The sequence below is a fragment of the Micropterus dolomieu genome, linkage group LG05 (genome assembly GCF_021292245.1).
Source record: "Micropterus dolomieu isolate WLL.071019.BEF.003 ecotype Adirondacks linkage group LG05, ASM2129224v1, whole genome shotgun sequence".
In the NCBI taxonomy this organism is placed as follows: domain Eukaryota; kingdom Metazoa; phylum Chordata; class Actinopteri; order Centrarchiformes; family Centrarchidae; genus Micropterus; species Micropterus dolomieu.
The window spans coordinates 27,151,331-27,168,795 of record NC_060154.1 but is presented as its reverse complement, the minus strand read 5'-3'; the positions used below and the strand labels follow the sequence as shown (position 1 = coordinate 27,168,795).

Genomic DNA, 17,465 nt, shown 5'->3' with positions numbered 1-17,465 from the left:
ACTGCAAGAAAACTGCATCTCTTGTTGCTTGTGTATTTGATGTAAGTTACTATGTAAAACTGATTTTGTGTGATCGGTATCTGACATGACATGATAACTATGGACCTAAAAAACTGACATAATTATTAAGCACAAACTCAAATCAGGTACCACACTGAAACAGCAGTCAGTTAAATGATTATCTATCAATAAGTAATTGGTTAATTGTTTTTAGTAACTTACCAAATAAAAAATACCAAACATCTACAGATTACAGCTTTTCAAATGTGAGGATTTGCAGGGTCTCTATGTTAAAATAAGCAGCCATCCTGTTGGGTTACGGGTTAGGAACTTGTGACAGGCATTATTTTATATTTTAAAGCATGCATATGATTAATTAAAAGCATCAATAGAGCATGTAAATGACACCTATTCATATTTTTGCAATATTCTTTCTAAATTGATATCAAGAATGAAATGATTACTATTACCTACTATTGTGTATGAAGTTTCAACAGTAGGTTAATATTTATTTAATATCATATAGAATAATATAATTCTATGACTGCTGCTATCATGCTAATAAACATCATCATTGCTATGAAAAAAAAGTGAATCATTTTGTCCTTTTCCTGAGTGAGATACCTGCATTTTATTTTAGTCTTCATTGTCTTCATGAAATAATTGTTGAATTTTTTTCTGCAGTGTCACTTGTCAATATTGTTTCCCCGTGCTGTATCTTTGCAGTGAAATATTACTCTAACAGACTGCGACAGGTGCCTGGTGAGAAATGACTGACTAAAATTTAAATGGACAAGTTTCACTCAGGTTCATGCAGGATTTATTGGAGCCTGTCCAGGGTTCATCATTTCACTGATGAATGACACAGTCCTGGAAATAATATCTATGAGTTGACAGGACCCACTTATTGTGTTTGTGTGGTCTTGTACAGCACAATTATAGTTCGTCCATTTGAGTAATACAGAATTGTCTCTATTTCTCAATCTCAACAGATTAACACAGTAAAGGGCATTGCTTCACCAATCTTCCAGAAATCCCACACATCCTGAACGGAGAAAAGGTAAGATATCTTTTGCTGTACTTTGCTGTATTGTGCTTAAATAAAGAAGACGAAAGAAGCCATATAGCGATATTGTTTTAATCAGGGGGATAACGGCACCCCCCCCACCCCCCCCAAAAAAATTGATATACTATTAACTTGTGTTACAAGTCGCGGTGGATATTTTACGTGCGGACCAGGTAAAGCATATATACAACCAAGCACACTTTTTTTGTGTTTGCCACTTTAAGTTCCCAGACCCAGACCATCCTCATGGACACATTTGTGTTTTTGAGGGTGACTTGGCCCTAAGTTGCTAAATGATATGTCCATATTTTTTCACTTAAACTGGAAGTTAAAACATACGACCTTCTAAAATATATATATATATATATATATATATATATATATATATATATATATATATATATATATATATATATATATATTTTAGAAGGTCGTATGTTTTAACTTCCAGTTTAAGTGAAAAAATATGGACATATCATTTAGCAACTTAGGGCCAAGTCACCCTCAAAAACACAAATGTGTCCATGAGGATGGTCTGGGTCTGGGAACTTAAAGTGGCAAACACAAAAAAGCTAAATGTGCTTGGTTGTCCCCAGCATGAGAGCTTGTTGTTAGTAAATTGTTGTGTTGAAATGGACTTCTTACTGCTGTAATTGCTCAGTAAACAGGTATAGTGTTAGGCCATGTACAAACTGCAGGCCTTAAAGAGGAAGTGGGGTACTACTGCTTTAAGGGTGGGAATTGCAGGGTACCTCACGATATACGGCTCAAGATAACAATATCACGATACAGCAATTCTGTACTGCCACTGGGAAATTTTGAGTTTGGGTTTTAAACCTTTGGGGTTGCTGTAGCTAAGTCTGTGTAGAGTGCTGAAGCAGCAGAGTAGCAGATCAAGTCAGTGAAGTTAGCAGCTCTTTTTATTTCACACAGAGCTCAAGAAACATGTTCTTTAAGTATTCAGGATGATCAGCATGTGAAGCAAAATGTGTAGTTTATGTTAAGATTATATTATTGCAATTGCGATGCTAATGTCTGTTAGCACGTTAGCCCTCTCCTTATCTGTGCTTGAGGCTAGCGGCTCTTGGTTAAGTTAGCGGCTACTAGCATTATACACCCGAATCCCAAACAAAACTGTGGATGGTCGACTTGCATTGTGGGTAATTGAACTGTCGGATTGTGACAAGGAGTCTGACAATGTTATAGGAGTACACTGCCAAATCGCTGGAGAACTATTTTAGTGCTTTGGGCCTATTTTGTTTGTTAGATTGTTCACACTTTGTAAAGTGGCTAAAATGTAATACCAATCTGAAGAAGGTGCCTCAAACTGACTTGCACCAATACCAAAGATGTACATTCACAGCATGTGGTGTCATCATGTATTTTGACTGGCTCATAGCTGAGTTTATTGCATTCAATATGGTTTAGCTCATTGTAAAAAACCACACGTTATTCAGCCATGGCCAACTCTTTTATTCAAGTCTTTAGATCTTTAATGCTATTTTAGGGCTCCTATCTCTGCACTGACATTGCAGGCACATTCTCATGTGGTGCTAGTTAGCCGTCTCTTCTAATACACTTTCATTCTTATGACTGTTCAGACTGATTTGGCATTGCTACAAATGAGATTTGCACCAGGTTTAGGATTTGAGGAATTAGGGAAAGTTAACAGAAAAAGCATAGACTGTATTTTAAATGCAAATAAAATAATAATAATGTCAATAAAAAAAATATGTAATTCATAAACATGTAAGAATTTCAGTCCTCTGAATACTTCCTTTGGGATTTGGTTGAAGTCAATTGTGCTGTTTGAGGAGATGAGCACTTTCAAGCCAAAATGCTCCTCAAAACATTTCCAATCCAGGCAGGGTTGTGGAATGTTGTCTCTTAGCTGCTGTTAATATCACCGTGAGCTCTGCTGACCTACGTCACTCATGGGGAGTAATCAGACTTTAATTATACCCTCTTAATCACTTGAAGACAATCCGTGTGAGAGGACAGCTTCTCACAGTCAATGGGCTATCTTTACCTTTTAATCTGGCTCTGGTCGCCCGATGACCAATAAAGTAAATTATGTGTAGATGTTTCTGTAATTTTGCGATAAAATGTTTACATTCACAGTTTTAAACTAACTCATCTTCTCTTTTCTACATTTTGACTGTATACCCGTAAAAAAGGGGCTTGTAGGGCAGGCTCACAATGTTACCCATCTTAGGTCAGACCGAACCCAAACAGATTGTGAAAAGTGCTCTACAATCATTATTATTCCTAGTGAAAGGTATGCACCACAGAACTGGCGCCGAAGAGTGACTCTGGCTCACTGAATCTGGCATTCCAAGTTAAAAGCAAACCAAACTGATATTGCCCTCAATACTGTCTTCATATTTTCTCCATATTTGGAAATGTTTACCTCCTCATGATGGTTGACAGAGGTTGGAAGAGGGGATGTGAGTCATTTCAGCTGCACAAGGCTTTCTAGGGGTGAGAGGAGCCTTCCAAGTGACTGCCATTTAGTGAAGCTAGCAGTTTTCTGTGCTTCAATGATCTGAAGAGAAACTGTGAGTATCATTCTATGCCCAATTTTAGTTTAAATATTTTAGTTTTATAGTAGCATGTGTGTAACGTGAGAGGATGCACGTGATTATTGGCAAAAAAAGGCGATGCATATTAAAATAATATGAGTTAAATGAAGCTAAAATGATTGATTTGTCTATGTCTTTTTTGTCCAAAACCGTGTATATGTAGGCTGCTTGTGGGGAACTTGTGTCACTATTTGTCGCTGCTTGATTGAAAGTTTAAGAGATGCCATTGCTATTTCCTTGCGTCAGACACAATACCAACACGCAATATTCCTGTGCATCTCTGCAAGTAAGGAAAAGACAGGGAATTGATATTGACTGTTCACCAGCTCACCAGATGTTCTGGAAAAGTTTTTCAAAAGTTTGGACTAACCCGGCGCTGCAGTGAGAGATTTCTTTGGCTGTGAGACTGGCCTTGTGTGCAACTGTCTGTCAGTAATATGAGAAGGTTAGAGATGAAAGTGAAAAGCTTAAAAATTTGTTTTGTCTGAAATTTTTTTTTTTTGTTGGTAGAAATATTTAAGTGTATGTGTGTGTGTGTGTGTGGTTGTGTGTGAGTGTTAGGGGCAGCTGAGGTCACTGAAGAATTCCGATTTTGCAAACATCCACTCTAACTGATATCTAAAATTTAGCAAGTCTGACCTTCCTCCTGGCTCTTACTTTCACACTTCAAACACATAGTGGCAGGTGCCTGGCAGTAGTATTAGAGGGAAGAGGTAAATGATTTTACTCAGCTTTAAGGGCTGGCGCTGCTGACTTTAGTGATGGTGTGGTGTGATTATCTAATTACTTTTATGTATCAGCTCTTAGCCTTTAAAGTAGTTAGCCTGTTTGCGTGTGTGTATCAATTGTTTTTTTTTTTTTTTTTCTTATATTGGTTTATTGGAGACGAGAGTCTGAATGCTTACACATTCATTACTAAATATAAGCTACTAAAAGTTTATAAAATGATACATAAAGCATATTTCCAACCGTGCTTGACACGTTTTCCCCTACATTTTCCATAGTACTGACCAGTTATAACCAAAAACTAAACCTAAACATCAACTGCTTTGATATTGTGCTATATACACCGATCAGCCATAACATAAAGACCACAGAGGTGAAGTGAACAACGCATTATCTTGTTACCAAGAAATATTAGGCAGCAAATGAACATTTTGTCCTCAAAGTTGATGTGTTGGAAGCGTACGGATTTGAGTGACTTTGACTAGGGCCAAATTGTGATAGCTAGACAACTGGGTCAGAGCATCTACAAAACGTTTGTAGTGGTCAGTTTCTATCAAAAGTAGGGGTGTGACGAGATACTAAACCCACGAGATAAGATGAGATTCGAGATTGGGTTCACAAGATCGAGATGAGACAAGATTTTCTGAATGCTGAATTATATGAACATTTTGAGCATTAAACACTTAATATCTTGCTTTCTGATGAAATCTGCACCAGTGACTTTATTTATTTATGTAAAGAGAAAAACAAAATTCAGGTGGCAGGTGACAATTCAAAATCTATAGCCTAACTATAATAGAATCTAAGTCAGTGCAGCTCCCAGTTATTCAGTACAGTGTTGCTTTCAGATTTGTTTCTCCTGTAGATCAACTTTAATATTCCCTCCTCTTTGTGTCTTAGTTTGGGGAAGTAACCTCTTTAAATGTGAGTGTGACACCTTTTCACCTGAATGGTAAATTATTTAATTTTAATTTAGTTAGAAACTCCTGGGGTCCCCGCAACCTTGTACGCAAGATAAGCAGTTGACGATGGATGGATGGATGGATGGGGTCTCATTTATAAATGGTGCATAAGTATAAAACAGGGCTGGAAACGTGCGTACGCCACTTCCCAAGCAAAGGTTGTGATCTATGAAAAATTTTTTAAAAAATTTTTTATTGTAGGCTTAAAGCCTTTCTGAATAAAAAACACCCGTTTGATTGACTTTGATTGACAGAAAAACACACAATTTAGTATAATTTGCAGCACACAAAAAGATCTAGATTTAGGATAATAAACAAACGGAGATATCTGTTTCTGCAAAAGAACACCTCAAATATGTTATATTAATTAATACTTGTATGCAGTGCAATTTATTCTCATAAATAAGGTGAAGAGTAGGACAAATTACATTTAAATTGATGCAATTTTTAATGAGTCAGTTGAGCAAATACGAGCGCATAGTTTCATAGCCTATTGTTTTCAGATGTTCGTTGCCTTTTCGAGCTGAATGCTAAGCGCCAGCGTGTGGATCTGATGCGCTGCTTGTAAAAAAACATTATGGAAATATAACATTATAACATTTACAACAACTCATATTTCTTCTAACTCATCAACAGCCTCGTTAAGTGAGTGGATTGTTTGTGCAACCTAAATAAATTGTATTTCACTGCATGAGAAAATGAATGTGTGGCTTGACAGCGTGTGAAAAATGTCTATTGCGTGAGTCTCACGAGACTGACGAGAAATCTTGTCACATCTCGTCTCTCGAGATCTCCTGGCATGAGATCTTGTCACACCCCTAATCAAAAGTATTCCAAGGAAGGAAAAGTGGTGAACTAGTGGTGGTGTTCGATCCAACAGATGAGCTACTGTAGGTCAAATTGCTGAAAACGTCAATGCTGGTTCTGATAGAAAGATGTTAGAACACGTGCATCACAGTGTATTGTGGATGGGGCTGCGTAGCAGCAGACTAGTCAGGGTGTCTATGCTGACCCCTGTACACTGCTGAGTGCTTACAATGGGCACGTGAGCATCAGAACTGGACCATGGAACAATGGAAGAAGGTGTGTGTGTGTGTGTCTTGGTGCCAGATACCACAGGACACCTTCTGAGGTCTTGTGGAGTCCATGCCTCAACGGATCAGGGCTGTTTGGAGGCAAAAATGGGACCTACACAAGATTTGGCAGGTGGTCATAATGTTGTGGCTCATTGTATGTGTTATTTTTTTTATATGTGTTGCACTTTTGGGAATATAATTCTCCAGTTCATTCCATTAAAGCCAATAAACACTTCAAACATGCCGCTATAACATGTCTTTTTAAATGTATTTTTTAAATGTATATTTGTAATTATGTTCAATATGTTACACTAGTTTGTGTATGTAGTAGCCTAACCCTAATTAGCAAAGGCTAACATGCTAACATAGGAAAATAACATGCAAACACATCATCATATTAATAATTTGCTAATATATTAGCATTGTCACTGTGAGCATGTTGACATCAGCAATCGGTTTCTGTGAGCGTGACTGCCTGGCTGGCTCGCTAGCAATCCCCGCAGGTGCTTGTGGAGCTTCTCAACTCCGAAAATGTTGGAGGAAATTTTTGATTTGCAATTGATTCAAAATCTACACAGTTGATCGCTTCTAAAATTCTAAGAAGTGAATTTAGTGATGAAATATCATACAAAATTGTAAAACACTTACTCTGCTGCTTTCCGCCCCTTGCTTGAATGCTGAAATGGATACCGAATGATATTTGTGCGGTCAAGTGCATACAATTTACCAACTGATGCTTCATGTATAACTTTGGGAGGTAGAAATGAAAAATCTTTATTCTTCAAATTTAACAACTTGCTTACAATAACATTTAATAGACAGAACTTACAGATTATGCATTTATAATGGCATGGAGAGAACAAACACTTTTCATGTCACCACACAAAGCAGATGAATGATTTTTTCCTCTTTGCTGCAACTTGCAGCAAATATTTCCCTGTAACATTAGCTGCCATCGGCTGATTGGTATCAGTATTACTTGCTTGTCCTTCACCCTCCACAGCATCAGTCCCTGTTTTTGATCAAGTTTACCAACCACAATTCAATTTTTGGGGATTCTAAAGAACTTTGGACACTGAGCTGCCGTACCATTTTGCAATAGCTAGGTTTTGTAGTGATACAGTCTAAGTGGTGCATGTGAGGTCAAAGACAATAATACTAGACAATATGCAAACTTGCCACCAACTGGACAGCTCTTAGTCTTAATCTGTCAGTCTGTTGGACGGTGTTCAGATTTTTCCGTCATTGTTCAGTCAGTGAATGTGACCCCTGGTGTATCTGACTTTACTGAGTCAGTTCAGTTTTCTGACTTTAAGACTCTTCTCTATTTGTGCTACCGTTACACTGTGTGTTAGCATTTACTATCATCCCGCAATTGCTACATCTGGCTAAAGTGACCCCTGTTAAATTGAAATAGTCTCACTTTAAAGTACTGTTTCAGACAGATGTGTGCCAGGGCAAGAAAAACTATAGTAGCTTCATTTGGAAGAGAAAGAGGAGCGGTAGTTTTGTTAGAAATTACTGTTATAATAAAAAATTATGGGAAAATATCTAGAGTGCTTTGATTGCCTACTTACTTTCATGTAGCCATCAAAGCTAATCATGCTGTAGAAATGTATTAACATAAATATTGAACTGCAAATATTTGAATGATTGTAGTTCACTACAGTTTTATTTACAACTACAGTATCAAGCAGTTAGATAAAAAATACACTATCAACAAGAATGCTTTGCGATAGTTCAGTGGCTCCACTAGTTTAATAAGCAGTGACAGACACTGATCGTTGGTTATATCAGTCTCTGGCGACATCTCCAAATTACTTAATCTGGTCTCACTCTACTTTGCGGTCCTTAATTTCAATATGTTGGCAGACCCAGTTTGGGAGAGATTGTATGTTTTCAAGACAAGTCTTCCAAATGAATCTCGTCAACAAATTAAAGCATGATTTACAAGAGCAATTACACTGAGGATCCAACTGAGCTGAGGAGAATCAAGCTAAAGTGGAGGAGATTATCTGTCTTATTAAGGAGAATCACTAAGGTTTGATTACTTTCTGTTTTTGTGTTTACCTCTTGATTACTCTATAACTAATGACACTTTTAAACAGCTTTTTTTTTTCTTTACCGTTGGCAGTTTTAGAGTGCAGATTGAGTATTAAGATTGCCAGTTGGTTGAAACTGAAATGTAGTAGCGTTTTAAATGTATTTTACCCCAAGCAAATACTGTCTAACAGCATTTCTGGCAACAATGAGAGCTATAAGTAAGTACTCTTTTACATTATGTCAGTATGTGCTTATCAATTCTGAGTTTTGGGATTTTCTCCCAATCTAAACTGGAAGATAAAAGATTTTATTTCACAAGAATAAAGTATCTTTTGCTTAAGACACCCTATTCCTTCATTCCTTTCTTTTTTTTCAAAGAAGCTCTCACTCTTGTTGTCGTGCCCAGATATCTCTGGAAAGGTTTCATGTTGCTGCCAGTAAACTGCGTAGTCCTGTCTGTGAGTTCCTTCAGCCTGTGGCTGTTTGTTGTGTTAGGATCTCTCAAGTTCAAGTTAGGATTTTTTTATAATGTTTAAATTCTTATGTTTGTCTAATTAGTAAGCCCTATCAGCTTTTTATCATTAATCAATTAAAAAATCCTATTTAAAAAAAAAAAAAGAGGTAAGCTTAGCTCAGCTGAAGATGCCTCTTCCCTATTATTTTTTCTTACATAAAAAATAATGGCCTCATTGCTGATTGCTAATTAGGAAAAGCCAAGTCAACATTGGTCATTTCCAACATAACTGATAAAGTCAGGAAGCTCCTAAACATCAACAACAACTGTGTAGACTTCGGGTCTATTCCAGAAAGCTGGTTTAACAAACTCTTACGCCTAACCCTGAACTCTGAAACTGATCAAAGTCAAACATGGTCAGATTATATGCAGTCTATAAACAAACTCACTTTCAATGCACCACGATTCTGCTCACTCAGAAATATTAACATATAATCTCTAATATTACAGGAATATGTTCCATGAGTTCGACCAATTACATCATAGGTGATAATTATTCAATGATCCTACATATCTAAAGCTTCATACCGATTTATACAATTTAATCTGAGATGACACATTCCATGCAATAAACATTCTAGTTTCACTAAAAGAAGGACATGCAGAGGTTTTATTCTCAGCTGAGTTGATTTGAATGTGAGGGCAAAAACTGCTGTTCAAAGAAATGACTGACTGCTAAGTCCGACAAACTGTCGAACCTGTCGGGCCTTTAGCACAGTGCTGCCACTTTCTATTACTGCACTCCACGGAGCAATATTATCTAAATTCTGGAGAAGCGATCTCAGAAAGAAGCGAACAGTTTTGCTGTTACATTATACATTTGAAGGTTGTCAAATTGATGTGAAAAATAAAGACAGAAGCTAAAGCCTACCGATCACAGAGTAAATTGAACAACCGCATTACCTGACTATTGAGAAAGAGGACAAGGATATTAAGGATCAACACTGTTCCTGTCTAGCTGGGTGGGTTTCAATTCACTATTACAATCATTAAAAAGCAAAACAGTAGGATTATATAACATGACATTCAGTAGTAAGTTAGCTAGTGGAAAGGGAATAAATCATATTTTTCCTTTCAACCTCCCTGGGTAGCTACTGTAACTATTACCAGTGCCCCAGGAACAGCATTTAACCATATCTTGGAAAATTACTGCAAAAAAAGCTACAAAACGACTTATTTTGCATTAGAGTCTATGGAGCGCAGCTTTGAAAGTGTCGGAACTCAGTTAGAGCGAGTCCTATACTGCGCTGTGGTTGGCCAGCTGTGTGTTCGGGGCGTGGCTTAGCGAAGGGTCAATTGTTGCGGCACATGTATCATATTCAGACCTCTTGGAGCAATTCCCTAAAACTACCATGAACTCTGCCATTTTTGATTTAATAGTCATTTTTTAATTACAAGCTCTGAACTCCTAAAGAATAAATCAGATTAACTTGAAAAATGTTTGCAGTGCGATATAAAGACCATGGAGATGAAAAGTTGGGCCGTGAGTTCTCGTTGAAGGGCTTGTCCGTGGTTTTGAACAGATACAACAGAACAGATATTTCGCCATGAAACAGGAAGTTGTTGTAACTTGAGTGTGTACATGGTCGAATGTGTACCAAACTTCACATGTTTGGAAGTCATAGTCCTAGCACCATCTACTGGCAACAGGAAATGACAAGTGTTATGCTTTGTGCTACTCCTAGCAGGTTGACCAGATCCACCTCATATTTGGAGACAAGACAGAAAAAGACATGAAAGCCTTAAGACATTGGGGATTCTATTTTGTGAAGCTTGTGAGTTGTCATTAAACACTGTTGCTATGGCAGCACATTATTTCCCATGAAACAGGAAATTGAGTTGACATTGTCCAATCTATCCCAAATTTCACGTGTTTGATAACAGTCCCAGTCTGTAGACATCTACATGCCAATTAGGAGATAAAGTCATTGTGCCACCTACTGAGAACACGAAGTAAGTCTTGTGTGACAATCATTTGTTTTACATGTACACTTGATGCATGACATACACTCACCGTCCACTTTATTAGGTACACCTTGCTAGTACCGGGTTGGACACCCTTTGCCTTCAGAACTGTCTTAATTCTTTGTGGCATACTTTCAACAAGTTGTTGGAAACATTCCTCAGAGACTTTGGTCCATATTGACATGATAGCATCACGCAATTGCTGCAGATTTGACAGCTGCACCTCCATGATGTGTGTGAAGGTGCTCTATTGGATTGAGATCTGGTGACTGTGGAGGCCATTGGAGGGCAGCGAACTCATTGTCAAGAAACCAGTTTGAGATGATCTGAGCTTTGTGACGTGGTGCATTATCCTACTGGAAGTGGCCATCAGAAGATGGGTACACTGTGGTCATAAAGGGGTGGACATGGTCAGGAACAATACTCAGGTAGGCTGTCGTGTCTAAACGATTCTTAGTTGGTACTAAGGGGCCCAAAGTAAATGTATAGCGCCTTTCTAGCCACCACTCAAAGTGCTTTTACACTACATCCACCATTCACACACTGAGCCTAAGTGCTGAAACAGAAACTAACATTCACACACATTCATACACAGGGGCAATTCGGGGTTCAGTACACTTGCCCAAGGACACTTCAACATGGGGGGAGACGGGATTGAACCGCAGACCTTCCGATTAATGGCCAACCTGCTCTATCTCCTGAACCACAGCCGCCCCTGAGTATGCCAAGAAAATATCCACCACACCATTACACCACCACCACCAGGAGCCTGAACCGTTGATACAAGGCAGGATGGATCCGTGCTTTCATGTACTACTTTCTGAATATCACATCTGAAATTGAGACTCATCAGACCAGCCCATATGGCCCAGAAAATCAAAATTAGAACAATTTTGTTTTCTGGTTATAGTTATGATAAAGCTCTTAATGTCCTGAAAAGGCTCCTGGTATCAGGATTTTTCTTTGTCCTGAGTCAGATTACACCTTTAGGTGTTTGTGGCATTCCCATCAACTATCTGTTTGCTATTCATCAACTCTTTCGTGACTAGTGAACAACAGCGTCTTTAACATTGTCACAATAACAGTGGAATGATTGTGTGCCAGAAGTGACATTTTCTCTGTGCCCCTATCATTTAGGATCACATGCCACTAACTGATTAATCTCAGATTAGGCAGAAGCTTGAGGCTAATGGGACACTTTACACAATGTGACTGATACACTTGCTTCACATGCAGTGACAGATGCCAGCCTCTAAAGACAAATTACTGAAGCATGTTGTTGGCAAAACACAGAGCCATTAACGATGTGCCAAAACATAAAAACTGCAAACTACATAAATCAAATTAGAATGATAAAATGATGAAGGATGTTAGTGTACATGGTTAATGTTTAAAACACTGTTTACTTTTGAATGTCAACAATAGTGCAACCAAAAAATATATTTTGGTAAAGGCCACTAAAGCTTCTTCAATTGAATTTAAACCAAATCTTTTCATATCTTTTTTTTTTTCTCTCCTCTGTATTTTTAACTTAAACTCTTGAAAGTAGCCTTAGTATTTAAAAATCTTCATTATGCATGAGAAGTGTTCACATTACAAAGCACTCTTGACAGAAAAGTGAGATTGTAAAGTATTATACCTACCTATAATAGTAGCTACTACCAGGGAAGTGTTCAGGATTGAAATAATGTAAATTACCCTTTAAAGCTGGTGCTATTTTGCCTTCTGGATTAATTTTACACCCATTTTGAACAGAACTTTTAACCTGGCAGGGGTTTCTCTTGATTAAGAGAAGAAAAGGCAAGGTAGCCTTGGGGGGCTTCTGACAGATCAAAAATGTTGAAGTGGTCGGTACAAACTGATCTGTTTTGTAGAAGCTGATAATGTAGGATTTTAGAGCTTTGTGCTTGTGTTTGAGATGTTAAGGCAGTGCTTAATTGAGTAGGAAGAGTTCTGATCACAATGCTTTTTTTCCTGTCACAATCTCATTGTGTCATTGTAGCTGTGAGTCGCTGGTGTCAGCAGCGGGAAATTTTACCCTATCACTCTTTGAAAGAGCTGTGTTAACAGAACGGCATTTATCAGTCTACTGGCACACTGTACGTGTGCATATTTCACATGGCTCATTGGCAAGATTAATTGCCAACAATTCCCCTGTGGTCCAGGAATGCAATTACCTACTGACCCAAATCATTCTCTTGGCTGGAAGTCACTGTCTCTGTTATGGCACCTGGGATTCTTCACATAACCTCACACTCACCCCTCAATGCATCCTTACTTCAAGGAAATCTGAGTGAGTTTTATGTATGTGTTATATTCAGGGTGTGTATGCAAGGTGGAGGAGTGACCAATTTTGTGCTAGCTGTGTATAATGTTCAGGAATTAAACAAAGACATCAAGTTACCCAAGTCACCTTCTGATTTTCCCTCCTGATGTGGGGTTGGTCCGTGTTCGTGTAGTACCCGTTTTTGAGGAATAGATTTACTTTGAATTTAGGACATATCTGATGACAATGGTGTTTTCCTTACCGGAGCTATTCTTTAAAGTAAAGAAAGCTCTATAATCTAAAAAACATGCGTGAACAATTTAAGTCAATTGCTGTGATAATTCAGTTTGAGGCTCTGAGGTATTAGTCAAAACATGTGGTGTGTGGGCTTCCACAACTGAAGGATACATAGAGCGGTGACCACATACATATGTTGTTGCTGTCCCCAGCATAAGATGTTAATTAGAGCTGAAATGATTTGTAAATTAATCAATTACTCGATCAACACTTTGCAACCATTTTAAAACTTGATTAATTTTTTAAATACAGTTTCATTCAAAAATGCCAAAAGCTCACTGTTTCCAGCTTAATATCCTTGAAGTGTTTGAAGCAATTTGTCATCTTGGTGGTTAACCCCTTCTTATTAATCCTAACCACAATGTTTTCCTAACCTTAAGAATCCTCCAAATAATTTAGCTATTTTTTATTTTATATATTTTTTTCCTAACATTATTGGACTCCCAATGGCAACTTTGAGGCAAGCATTGTTGCTTCCTGGCACCTACATTACCCAGAATCCAACTTGACCGCTGAGGGTGGAGATTTGTGTGTATTGTGCCAGCAGTGGCTAAGTAGCCTCATTAAATGTATTCTGGGGTTTCCAGATATGTCTTGGATCAATGTTCTTCTCTGGTAATAGGGCTGCATTTTCACAATTTCACATTTTTCTGCCATTTTGTTGTAGACAAACAGGAAGTGCACAGTATAGAGTGTTATAAGATCATGTTTGTTGTGGAACCACATTAACGGGAATTCTTTCTCTTGTATGGTATTGTCTATAATGTCAATCAATTTCTCATACTGATTAACCTAATTTGGATTTCAAGCAGTATATCATGTCATATCTAAATACATAAGAGGTGAAAGGTTATGGTCTGGGTCTTAGTGAGTTGCCAAGGAACCTGCTTCATCAATGGATTTTCCAATTGTATATGATGTAGCGTGCATTGTGGATCAAGTACCGTTGCCTTTTCTGCAAATGATAAAAGCACTAAGAAGCAAGCCTTGGGTATTTTTACCCTCACACTTGGGATGACAACTCATATAGTAACTATATATCAATGAAAAACAAGTTCAAGTTTTGGTTTCTATTAATGTCATTATGAGACAACAGTATTTGTTTACAGTAATACTTTTGTATTCGTAACTGTGAATAGACCTGTACCTCTTTTGTTGCGTCTCTTGGATTTGTGCCCCATGGAGGAGAAAGCATAATTTTCTTTTTTTGACAATCGCAGAAAAACAGACATAATTTAATTTAAATAACATAATTTTTTCTCCTGTGAAAGAGTATGAGATCTAAAGTATAAAATATTATATACTGAGATGATTTGGGGTAAGTTAATCAATCAAAAATAACAATACATGTGTAGGTATTTTGAATAGCGTCATGTTAATTCAATATATTGCTTTTGTCATCAGATGTAGTGCTCTAATCGCATTTCACTGGGAGGCTCTGAGCGGCTGCTCAGTCTTGCTGACCATATGACCCACTAGCCATTCAACACAGGAAACCTCTAATAACAAACAAGGTCAATTATTTTATATTGTACTATTTGTATAATGCATTTTTGCTAGAAAACATTTGCTTATCTGCTGGGCGTGCAATTTTCATTGAATGGGCGCCATTTTGGAGTCAGGCAATCAGATCCTATAATACATCCTCAGAGGCTAGCAGTTGCCCCAAATCACATTTGACTGTATATGTTTACGTATAAGTCATCAAAGAATGTAACAGTTTTCAGGAAGAGAAAATTTGGTCTAAAAATATACATATATTTGGCATGTACAAAGAAATCCTTGAACATATTAACACAGGGAAACTGAATTAGAACCTGGCAAATGTGGCCTATATGATATTTGAGTAAATTCATGTTTTCTATAACGGTGAAGCCCTTAAGGTATTCATAGTGAGATCCTTTCCTCCGTAGAGCTTTTTTTGGTCAATGTAGTTGAAGCATGGTGATTATAAAGCTTGCAAAATCTCTTCCTTGTGACACTGTTGTCAATGACAGCTGAATATCATAGTAACCATTATCCAATCATAATCTCCAAATTGACTGCTGCACTAGTGGAAGCCTCTGCAGATTGTAATGGTTTTGACAGGAACCCAGAGCTCTGTGCAGACCCTCTGTGCTATGGTTATTGGCTTGGATAATGCACATGCAGACAAAATCAAAGTTACAATTTGAGATTGTCCACAATAAACTCTGAACTCTCATTTTGACAACATCTTCATGATCAGTGCAAGTGCTTGAGTGCAGGAGGGTGCAAAGGCTCCATACACTGTATGAGAAATAGGGAAATTAGTTGTTACCTGGGGAGAGGCTTTTCTGTAACCACTTTTATGATGTTGGAAGCATTGCACAAATAGAAAGTGTACATATTGGCTTAAAAAGTCAGTAAGAGAGCCCTCAAACAGAGAGTCAGGTACGGTGGACTTTGGGACTGGCTCAAGGAGCAACTAGCAAACAGAAAGGAGGGCTCAAATTCAGACAAAACATGTCATGTGTAGGTACAGTGTTCAATGTAATGTCTGTGGAAAATTATAAAAAAACACTCGATGTTTGGAGGGATCCCTCAGTGGCTGTGTCTGATTGAATGTGTCTGAAGCTGAAGAGGAGAAAGGAAGATAAAAATGCAAGTACAGGGCTCGTGGACTGGTGTGACCAAGACATGTTGAACAAAATCTGACTCAGGCAGAACCTCCTGATCATTTGTGTGTGCAACAAATGTGCAACGGATCCCATATAGAGGCTGTCTCTACCTGTCTTTTTAACGCCATTTCACACGCCATTAAAACAAATACATAGGCTACATTTGCACAACAAAGGTTTAGTAGCAAAATAGTGCAAAGTGACAACTACTACAGATGTGCATATTTAAATGAAATATATGCTTTGTTATGAGTTTTTATTTTCTTAGCTGTAGAAATCAGTTTTATTGGTTATGGTAACATTTTACTGACAAGGGCACACTAGTTCTAGAGTTTTTCCCACGCTGTATTCCCATTTCAAATGTTCTTTTAACGATATCTTCAGTGTTACTCGACATAGAAACAGTGAAGTATTTGTTGAGCTTATTTTCTTGAAGTTGATTCCACTCCGCATGTACTGACTGAAAGGTTAATACAAGGACTTAAAGTGAGGTGTATTATTTGTTACAAAGGCTCTGCATTTTGAATTTGAGGAATAGGCGATGAAAATTACAAGATGATGATTCTTTAGAAAATTGTACCCCTCGTGAAACAATGTGTACAATTGTGACAATGTGTGTTAACCTCTTGTAGATGTATATACAGGTGCTGGTCATATAATTAGAATATCATCAAAAAGTTGATATATTTCAGTAATTCCATTCAAAAAGTGAAACTTGGATATTATATTCATTCATTACACACAGACTGATATATTTCAAATGTTTATTTCATTTAATTGTGATGATTAAAACTGACAACTAATGAAAATCACAAATTCAGGATCTCTGAAAGTATGAACATGAAAAGTATGAGCATGTACGGCACTCAATACTTAGTTGGGGCTCCTTTTGCCTGAATTACTGCAGCAATGCTGCGTGGCATGGAGTCGATCAGTCTGTGGCACTGCTCAGGTGTTATGAGAGCCCAGGTTGCTCTGATAGTGGCCTTCAGCTCTTCTGCATTGTTGGGTCTGGCGTATCGCATCTTCCTCTTCACAATACCCCATAGATTTTCTATAGGGTTAAGGTCAGGCGAGTTTGCTGGCCAATTAAGAACAGGGACACCATGGTCCTTAAACCAGGTACTGGTAGCTTTGGCACTGTGTGCAGGTGCCAAGTCCTGTTGGAAAATGAAATCTGCATCTCCATAAAGTTGGTCAGCAGCAGGAAGCATGAAGTGCTCTAAAACTTCCTGGTAGACGGCTGCGTTGACCTTGGAGCTCAGAAAACACAGTGGACCAACACCAGCAGATGACATGGCACCCCAAACCATCACTGACTGTGGAAAC

At 37.9% G+C, this 17,465-nt stretch overlaps 1 protein-coding gene across 3 annotated transcripts in view; it reads left to right on the top strand.

The window, feature by feature from the left end:
- LOC123970865 (LIM domain containing preferred translocation partner in lipoma) overlaps positions 1–17,465 on the top strand; it is a 148,115-nt gene that overhangs the window by 3,104 nt on the left and 127,546 nt on the right. For 2 of the 3 annotated variants that reach the window (XM_046049219.1, XM_046049220.1), the window contains exon 2: positions 993–1,060. The gene's annotated coding sequence lies outside the window, so the exon portion shown is untranslated. Of the gene's footprint in view, positions 1–992; positions 1,061–3,560; positions 3,625–17,465 lie in introns of those variants that run through there. The other variant, XM_046049221.1, reaches the window with a different exon arrangement.